We start from the raw sequence: 9,766 nt of genomic DNA on the forward strand, positions 1-9,766 counted from the left end.
AATATCCATCCATTAAGGAATGGCTGAACAAGTTGTGTTTGATTGTAATGGAATATTGATGTGCCATAAAAAAATGAAAGGCAAGATGATCAATAACCCTGGGAAGACTTATGTGACTGATGCAAAGCGAAATGAGCAAAACCAGGAGAATGCTGTTCTCAGTCACAGCAATAATGTATGACGATCAGCTGTGAATGACTTAACTATTATCAGCAGTAAAAGGATCCAAGACAGCTCAAGGAAGACATGACAGAAAGGCTATCTACCATCATAGAAGCAATTGATGGAGTCTGAATGCAAAGAAGCACACCATTCTTCGTTTCATTTCCATCATTAATTTTTCTCAGGTCTAAGTGTCTTTTTCATGATGAACATGGAATTACGTATTTCATACCACAAAAACCTATTTCATATTACTTGCTCTCTCAGGGAGGAGGGAGAGAATTTGAGTGGCAAAATGTCAGAAAATTATTACTAATAATGTATCTACATGTACTCTGGAAAAATCCATCAAAAATAAAACATGCATTATCTTAAAAAGAGTGCATGAAGAAGAATGACATGTAATGATATGCAGTAATCCTTGAAAGGTCATCTAGAGCCAGGTTTTGAAGGGCTTTTACATGCCAAGGAAGGGCATTTGTATTTTATCTTGGAGGCAATGGGGAGCCACTGAACCTTCTTGAGCAGAGTGACATGATCATATGTAAGCTTTATAGGAAAATCACTTTGACAACTATTTGGAGGATGAATTGGAGAGGGGAGAGCCTGGAGACAAGGACAGTATTTAAGAAGCTCTTACAATAGTCTAGGGGAGAGATGATTGTGGGCCGGAACTAGGTTGGAAGCAGTGTGGATGGAGAGAAGGGATCCAGTGCCAGAGGTGTATGAGAGGCAGAGTTGACAAAATCTGGCAACTAAGTGGTGAGGAAAATGAAGGGTTGGGACGGCTCCCAAGTAATGGGTCTGAGTGACAAAGAGAATGAATGGTGGTGTCTCTGATAATAAGAGGGAAGTTAGCAAGGCTTGGTGTGTCAATGGAAGATAATGATTTCTATTCTGGATGAATTGAGTGTAAGACATCTATGTCATGTTGTGTCCAACTCTTTGTGCCATCGTTTTGGGTTTTATTGGCAGAGATACTGGGGAAGTTTGCCATTTCCTTCTCCAGCTTATTTGACATATGAGAAAACTCAGGTAAGCAGATTAAAAGTGATTTGCCCAAAGGAAAACATATGATTGGTTGTGTGGTTCAATGGGGATATGATTGAGGTTTTGGTATTAAAAGATCACTCTATTGCAAATATGAATAATATGCAAATAGGTTTTGAACAAGGATACATGTCTAACCCAGTGGAATTGCTTGCCAGCTCTGAGAGTGGGGAGGGAAGTGGGAAGGGAAAGAACATGAATCATGTAAGCACAGAAAAATATTCTTAATTAATTTTTGAAGAGTGATTTGCCCAGGGTCACACAACTAGGAAGTGTCTGAGGCCAGATTTGAACCCAGGCAGAAAGAGAGAGACAGAGACAGAGACAGAGACAGAGACAGAGACAGAGACAGAGAAGGAGAGAGGGAGAGAGGGAGAGGGAGGAAGAGAGGGTGAGGGAGGGAGACAGAGATAGACAGACAGAAAGACAGACAGACAGACAGACAGACAGAGAGGAGAAAAGTAACCATGACACAACCTTAGGGAATACTCACCCCAAAGTGGGTCTGATAAGAGGGAGGAGGATCCTGCAAAGGAGACTAAGAAGGCACTTCTTGCTAAAAAAGAAACAGGTTTCTATGGGAAATTAAGTGGTACATTGAATAGTAGGAAGACCTGAGTTCAAATGTAGCCCCAATATTTCCTAGCTGTGTGACCTTGGGCAAGTCACTTAACCCTTCTCATCTCAGTTTCCCCAACTGTAAAATGGGGATCACAAAAACACCTACTTGTCAGGGTTGCTGGGAAGATCAATTGAGGTATCTGTAAGGAGCTCAGCTCTGTGGAAAGGGAAAGGGAACAGGCATTTATTAAGCACCTTTAATATGTACCAAACATTTAACAAATATGATTTTATTTGATCCTCACAACAGCCCTGGCATGCAATTGGGTTCATCATTTTACAGTTAAGGAAACTCTAAAAGAGCACCCATTCCTTTATCTGTGACCTTCATCCGTATCACTCCCTCCTGAGTTCTAAAGTCACAAAGAGTGTGTTTGGTCCTGCCCTTATCAACCACTAAAATTGCTACATCTTTCTCATCAATTAAGCACCCTCTATGTCCCCAACCCAGGTTAATATTATTTATTTTTTAAATAAAATTTATTTACTTAATAAGCTGGAGAAATCTCTTTTCCCATAAGTAGTTCCTTATCTCACATAACTCTCACATTTCTCAAATCTCCTCATCTTTCAGGGGTAAATATCAAAGTTACTGATTCTATAACTCATTAACAGTGTAACGACAAATAATAAAACAAAGATGTAATTATTTATAACGTTTCAAGTGAGAAAGATGGCAGCCAGAGTCACCTCTAAGGTCTCCTTTAACTGCTGACTTCTCAGTTCTGAAAACAAAGTACCAAATTCAGTTCTTTCAAAAGAGCAGCCAAGACCTTTCAAGAATTCCCTTTATAATATTTCTGCACAGTGTAACAGAGGGCTATCCAATGAAAAATCAGGTTTTTCTGACCACACAAAGCAGGGTTGCCCCATGCAATCCCCCTTGTGAAGTTTGGTATGTATACAGACATTTGGTAACTATTTCCTGCCTATGTTCTTTGTGGTGAAGAAAAGGGCTCTTAAATGGCTGCTAGGTTGACCTGGGTGAGCATTTCCAAAGGCACTAAGCAGCTCAAGTGAGGTGTCTCTCTTTCCTGTTTGGCTACATTCATGCGAGGATGTCAAGGGCTCCCAGAAGCCTTCAGGTAGGGAAAGAGAAAGAGACTGAGACAAAAAGAGGGGCAGAAAGAGCCAGAGCTTGCTGAGCTCTTTACCCAATTTGACATGAAGCCATGAGTATATGGCTCTGCTCTTGTTTCTCTCCTTATTTCTAGTCTCTCTTGCCTTAGATGAAGAAATGTTGGAGATAGAACAGATTAGGCTGTGACCATATGAGTTTTGAAACACCAAAAGAGGAGGCCATCAGATGTCCAATGACAGGACTCCAGGCCAGAGTGTTGGAGCAGCCAAACCCAATGAGTTGGAAGCCTAGATGATCCATCTGATGCCACTTAGCTGTTCCTCAATACCATTTCCTACAAAGGAAGGAACTACTCTGTCCGTTGGCATGTGGAAATGAATTTGATTGCTCTAAATACTTTATAGCAACTTGCTTTAACGTTGACCCCATTCTTCCTAGGGCCAAAGATGGCATAGAAGAGCATACGTACCCAGTTCAGTTCAGGGGACACATTTTGTACTTCTCTTCTTGCTATATCTTCTCAGTAAGTATTCCTTAATTTTTGGGAGAGGGCACCTAACTGGCTCAGTGGATTGAGAGCCAGACCTGGAGATGGGAGGTCCTGGGTTCAAATTTAGTCTCAGACACATCTAGTGTGACTCTGGGCAAGTCACTTAATCCCTATTGCCTAACCCCTTACCTCTTTTCTTTCTTGAAACCAATACACAGTAGGGACTCTAAGATGGAAGATAAGGCTTGGGTTTTTTTTAAGTCAATTGATGCTCATTGGTTGAAGACACTGGAGTGCTAATAATTGGTGATTGATATCGAGAAGAAGCATGCTAGAATGGAAGTTTGAGGCAAAACATTAGAAAGTGCTAGCACTTCATGGCTACCTCTAGACACCAAAGGGGACAAGAAGTAGGCATGCACAGGGGATTGGACTCATTAATTCTCTTTGATTCCCTGGAGGCTTACTGGGAGTCCTTGCCTGGTCATGTGAATGCAGTCAGGCAGGAAAGAGAGACCTCACTTGGGCTGGTTAGTGCCTTTGGAAATGCTCACCCAGGTCCTACTCAGAAGCCAATTAAAATTCCTTTTCTTCACCACAAAGTATGCAGTTGTGAGTGGGAGTTGAGAAAGTAGCCCACATTGTGTGCTGCTAGGAAATTGAGAGTGAAAACCAGTCCTCTCAAGACAGTTCTCTTCTTGTCCCTTGTCTCTGTCTTCTCAGTGTCTCCCAATAGTTTACAACTCAGCTTCTTTACAAATTACTTTCCTAACTTCCCATCACCTCCCAGACTCCCACTAGGTAAATGCTGAAAGGTACCATTTCCTCCCTCCCTCCTACTCAGGGAATAGCAGTGTCACTGCCCAAATACTGAAGCCTTCTAAAAATTCAGCAAAAGAGCCTACCGTGTGTGAAAGGACTATGGAATCTGGTCTGAAATAGGAAGATAAGCAGTCTGGGAGGGACCAGGGAAGTGGGACTGGGATGGCACTTCATGTGGAGGGGAGGTCAAGGATGCTGCTGCTGCAAAGGAGACCAAGAAGGCACTTCTTTGGCAAGGAATAATCGGGTTTGCCATTCCATCATCTGGTGCCAGGCTCTTACAGTGCCCAAATCAATCATGACTTTAGTTGGCCACTGACCTCATCATGTTTTCAAGGAGAACAAATAGAGGAAGGCTTGATCCAGGAACTCTGAAGGAGAGAAGATTCAGGAGGAACACTGTAGCTGTCTTCAAGCATTTGAAGGAGTGCCTAGACTTGTTCTGGTTATACCCAGAGTGCTGAATCAGGAGGAAGTACAGAATCAGGTTGGATTTCAGGAAAATTTTCCTGATCCCTTGAGCTTCCTATCACAGAGTAGAACAAACTCCCTCAGGAGGTGGTGAGTTCCCTGTCCTTAGAGATCTGCAAGCAGAGGCAGGGATGCTGTGAATATCTATTGCAGATATAGGAAGGTCCCTGCTGCCTCTGATAATTCAGGATTCAGAGATGTTGGGAGAGCTAATAAGTAGTTGCTACTGTCCTGATGGCTTCACTTTCTGGGATTTCAACTCTTAGGACCCAGTCTCCAAAGTCCTGCTGCTTTGGCTGCCATTAGCCTCAGACCTCACAGAACATCTTCCTACCAAGGAGTGCTAGGAACCTTCCCTTCAGCCAGTGCTTCCACATGGCACTAAGGACCCAGTTTGAGGCCAAAACCCCTACCTTTCTCCTGGGCTCTTTGATTCTAAGATCAGCCCCACGCAGGCCTAATTTCCTTCCCTCTTTCTGCTGCTGGGCTGCTAGTGCCAAGTGTCTGCCCTTTAACTCTCTTCTCCTGGCCTGGTTCAAAATGGTCCCCCCCTCCCTCCCTTCCTCTTTCTTTTTCTTCCTTCCTTCCTTTCTCTTTCTTTCCTTTCTTCCTTCCTGTCTTCTTTCTTTCCTCTCTCTCTCCTGCCTCCATCCTTCCATACCTTTCCTCCCTTCCCTTCCTCCCTTCCTCCCTCTCTCTCTCCCTTCCTCCCTGTCTCCCTCCCTCCCTCCCTTCCTTCTTTCCTTCCTTCCTTCTTTGCCTTCTGTCTTAGAATCAATACTGGTTTTTCCCCAATAGACAAATGATCAAGGGATATGACTAAGCAGTTTGCACATGATGAAATAAAAACTATCAATAAGCACATGAAAAAGTGTTCTAAATCCCTCCTGTTTAGAGAAAGGCAAATAAAAACAACTCTGAGGTATCACCTTATACCTAGCAGACTGCCCAATATGGCAGCAAAGTAATAAATGTTGGAAGGAATGTGGCAAAATTGGGACACCAATACATTGCTGGTGGAGTTGTGAATTAATCTAGTCATTCTGGAAGGAAATTTGGTACTATATCAAAGGGCTTTAAAAGACTGTCTGCCCTTTAACCCAACCATAGCACTGCTGGGTTTGTACCCCAAAGAGATCATAAGGAAAAAGACTTGTACAAAAATATTTCTAGCCATGTTCTTCATGGTGGCAAAAAAATTAGAAAATGAAGGGATGCCCTTTGAATGGGGAATGGCTGAACAAATGGAAGTATCTGATAGTGATGGAATATTATTGTGCTGAAAGGAATAATGAACTGAAATGGGAACTGGAAAGACCTCCAGGAATTGATGCAGAGTGAAAGGAGCAGGACCAGGAGAACATTGTACCCAGAGACGGATACACTGTAGTAAAATGGAATGTAACTGTCTTTACCACTAGAAGCAATCAAATGATCCAGGACAATTCTGAGGGACTTATGAGAAAGAGCACTATCCACATCCAGAGAAAGAACTGTGGGAGTAGACATGCAGAAGGAAATACATATGACTGATCACATGGTTTGATGGGGATGTGATTGGGGGTTTTGATGTTAAAAGATCTCTCTACTGCAAATATGAATAATATGGAAATAGGTTTTGAACAATGATCCATGTATAACCCAGTGGAATTGCTTGTCAGCTCTGGGAGGAAGGAGGAAAGAGGGGAGGAAAAGAATATGAATCACCTAACCATGGAAAAATAGTCTAAAAAGAAAAGAAGAAAAAAATCAATACTGGTTTCAATAAAAGAATGGTAAGGGCTAGGCAATGGGGGTTAAGTGACTTGCCCAAGGTCACACAGCTAGGAAGTATCTGAGGCCAGATTTGAACTCAGGACCTCCCATTTCTAGGTCTGGCTCTCAATTCACTGAATCACTTAGCTGGCCCCTGGGCTATTTCTTTCTCCTCTTCTTGGGGCTTCTTTTCCCCAGATGAGCACTCTGGGTTATGATGACTTACCAGAGTACCCTAAACATCCCTCTAGCCCTCTGTGTCATACCATCATACCCTTTGTCTCTACCATCCTGCTCTTGCTCTTACCACCTCCCATTCTACTCTGATCTCCCTATTCCCCTGTTATGTCCCTCCCCCATCATCTGTCCCAGATGCTAACCAATGACAAGAGCAGTGTAAGAGGCTAGGACTGCCCATCCAAGAGTGAGCCCAGAAGACTAGCAGAGCTGTGGACGTGGAGGGGGGAAGACCCCAGTTCAAATCCAGCTTCAGATACTTACTAGCTGTGACCATGGGCAAGGTGCTTCAGTCTCAGAAGGGGGAACGATGGGCCTGTCCTCCCAGTGCGCCCCTGACATCGTCCTCATCTTAATGATGATAATAATAGCTAGCATTTAGATAGCTCCTACTACGGGCCAGGCACCGGGCTCAGCATTTTATAAATATCTCATTTGATCCTCACAACAGTCATAGGAAGTTATTCCCCTTTTACAATTAAGGAAATTGAGGCAGACGGAGGTTAAATGACTTGTCCAGGGTCACACAGTGATTAAATGTTTGAAGCTGGAGAGGGCAGCTAGGTAACAGTGGATTGAGAGCCGGGCCTAGAGAAAGTCCTTGTAGCCCACTGGATTACCGAGCTGTTCCCATCCATTCATGTGACTAGATCCCTTCTCCTCCCTATTCAGTTAGCCCTCCTTTGTGACAAATATTTTATTTTTTATTTATTTAAAAACAACAACAACCCTTCCCTTCCCTCTTAGAATCAATACTGCTATTGGATCCAAGCCAGAAGAGCCTTAAGGGCTTTGTCCCCGGAGCGTCTGAGGTCACCACTGAACCCAGGACCTGCTCTCTAGGCCCCCAGCTGCCCCGTGACAAAGAGGTCCATTTCTCGTTTATTTTACCCATTCCGTTGAATGGCAACTTTCCACCTAAGTGACAGGCTCCAGCATGTGTGAGAACGATCCAAAAGAGAAAAAGAAGAGCGCTAAGAAAACCCAATCAGCCAGGCGCAGGGTCGGCCGGGAAGGGCCACCGTCTCAGCTCTTCTAATCCCTAAACATCCGCCTTCCCGGACTGCTCCTCCCGCGGATGCCGGAGGACTCTGCAGGAGCTTCTCCAAGGCAGAGGATGTTACGGTCCGCTCGGCGGCACGGCGGGAGCCAGGAGACCCCCCCCCCCCCGGGCCACTCCCTGCTGTACTGAAGCCCCCGTGGCTGCCTCCCGCGGGTCCGAGGAAGGACGTGGGAGCGAGGAAATGGCAGACAGAGCCCGACCCGCCCTCTCCATATCCCAAGGGGCCATCCGAGCGAGCGGCGAGCCGAGGGCGAGAAGACACTTGTCCGAGCATGTTTTGACACCTGGAACCCCTGCGGGGCTCATGAGCCCGGAGGAATCTGGCCTATCTTGATGGAGGAAGAACAGAAGGTTCTTCCAGTCAGAAATAGGATGTCCACCTGTCCGGGCCACGGCCCAAGGGCCGCTGAGGCTCCGAGATTGGGGGATGCTGCCCTTCCGACTGGGCGCTCCCTGCCCTTCTCCGCCCCGCCCCCAGCCCCCAGCCCCGCGCCTTTTCCCGGGACACATCCCCAAAGGGACAGGAAGCGCTCTCGAGCTCACATGACTTGGCCAGCTATGATTGAAGAGTGAGTCAGACGGGGTGGGACTGTGGGGAAAACCTTCAGTTCCTTCCTATTAGTCAAGGAGGCTCCCGAAAACAGGTGGAATTTGTGGAATTGTTTGGAGGAGAAGAGAACGAAGGCCAAGGCGGGGGGGCGGGGCTGCCGGAGGCCGGAACTCGTCAGCTAGACGGCTCTGGCGCGGGCCGCGCTCTCCAGCTCTAGGAGAGCAGGGCTGGCCGCTTTCCCTGGCTCAGCAGCCTGGCCCACTCCCGCCCCAAGGCGAGGGCTCCCGGACAGCCGTGGCCTCCTTGGAATGGACAGTAGAATGGCCCAGACTCTCCTGCTAGCCGGTGGTCGGCCCCCGGCGCCGCCATTTCTCTCGGTTCTGCTTCTTTTGGGTCCTCGTGCCACTGCCCGGACTGTCGCCGGAGCTTCCACCCTCCCTCCCCCCCTTCCTATCTGCTCTCCCTGCTGGTGCTCTCCCCACTTTACACGGGGTCATTTTCTCAGACCCCGCCCTGCCCGTGTCGTCGGCCTTCGCCAGGCACCGCCAGGGACTCCTCAGCCCTTCCTCGAGCAAATCCTAGCTCCTCCGGGGGCTTTCCCGGATCCCTCCCTATTACCTGCCTCCACAACTCTAGATTCTAACATCTACTACCAGACATAACACTTGCCACCTCAACACCTTTGCCCAGGCTTTCCCCATGCCTGGAATGCCATCCCACTTCACTCTCGATACAGGAAGCCTTTTCTGACCCCCTCCCAAATCGCCTTGGATTTACTCTGAATATCCAGGGTGTCCCCAAAGTCTACTTGCAGTTTCAAATAGGAAGAGCTTCCATTTTAGGGGAGAGAAAAGCAAGGAGTAAAATCCAAGAGATTTATTTCTGTTTGGGGCCATTCACCTTAGAGAGGTCAAGTCTCCGTTTACCTACCAACATTCCAGGGGGGGAAGGGGAGGAGAGGAAGAGGGGAGAGAGACAGAGGAAGAGGGGAGAGAGACAGGAAGAGGAGAGAGAGACAGAGGAAGAAGGAAGAGGGAGAGAGGAAGAAGGGAGAGGGAGACAGGAAGAGGGGAGAGGGAAACAGGAAGAGGGGAGAGAGAGAAGAGGGGAGAGGGAGAGACAGGAAGAGGGGGAAAGGGAGAGGGTGAGAGAGAGGAAGAGGAGGGAGGGGGAGAGAGGAAGAAGGGAGAGGGGAGAGACAGACGAGAGAGAGGAAGAGGGGAGAGGGAGACAGAGGAAGAGGGGAGAGGGAGACAGGAAGAGGGGAGAGGGAGACAGAGGAAGAGGGGAGAGGGAGACAGAGGGAGAGGAAGAAGGGAGAGGGTGAGAGAGAGGAAGAGGGGAGAGGGAGAGAGGAAGAGGGGAGAGGGAGAGAGGAAGAGGGGAGAGAGAGACAGGAAGAGGGGAGAGAGACAGGAAGAGGGGAGAGGGAAAGAGAGAGAGGAAGAGGGGAGAGGGAGAGAG

General features: G+C 47.0%; 1 long non-coding RNA gene across 1 annotated transcript in view; it reads left to right on the forward strand.

Moving 5' to 3' along the window:
* LOC103099334 (uncharacterized) overlaps positions 1 to 9,766 on the forward strand; it is a 29,027-nt gene extending 19,261 nt beyond the window's left edge. The window contains exons 2-3 of the long non-coding RNA XR_460990.3: positions 3,353 to 3,437; positions 7,437 to 9,766. This is a non-coding gene — a long non-coding RNA (uncharacterized LOC103099334). The remainder of the gene's footprint in view (positions 1 to 3,352; positions 3,438 to 7,436) is intronic.

The sequence above is a fragment of the Monodelphis domestica genome, chromosome 2 (assembly GCF_027887165.1).
Source record: "Monodelphis domestica isolate mMonDom1 chromosome 2, mMonDom1.pri, whole genome shotgun sequence".
Lineage (NCBI taxonomy): Eukaryota > Metazoa > Chordata > Mammalia > Didelphimorphia > Didelphidae > Monodelphis > Monodelphis domestica.